Source organism: Petaurus breviceps, unplaced genomic scaffold (genome assembly GCF_028583685.1).
Source record: "Petaurus breviceps papuanus isolate PSGF00001 unplaced genomic scaffold, PetGlider_PUasm1.0 226, whole genome shotgun sequence".
NCBI lineage: Eukaryota > Metazoa > Chordata > Mammalia > Diprotodontia > Petauridae > Petaurus > Petaurus breviceps.
The window spans coordinates 262,800-263,049 of NW_027185890.1; the positions used below are offsets into that span (position 1 = coordinate 262,800).

At 49.6% G+C, this 250-nt stretch overlaps 1 protein-coding gene across 10 annotated transcripts in view; it reads left to right on the forward strand.

Annotated features, from left to right (window-relative positions):
• Positions 1-250, forward strand: part of ARL15 (ARF like GTPase 15) — a 513,713-nt gene that overhangs the window by 78,258 nt on the left and 435,205 nt on the right. The gene's annotated exons all lie outside the window — the stretch shown is intronic.

Consider the following 250-nt stretch of genomic DNA (forward strand, 5'->3'; position numbering starts at 1 on the left):
TGTGTGTGTGTGTGTGTGTGTGTGTGTGTGTGTGTGTGTGTGTATGTTCTGTAAGCAAGAAAGGGACAAATGGGATGTTGTCTTATGGTACTAATATCTGGGTTGATGGTTGGCTTCCTTGCCATCCTTCACAGACCTCAGGTGCACCTGAGGCTCATACTGCTAAAGTCCCAGTATCATGGCTCTTTCTCTGAGGGCCACATATCCTAGATCCTCTGAAGGCCTCTAGAGGGGCCTTGGCGCAGCCCTT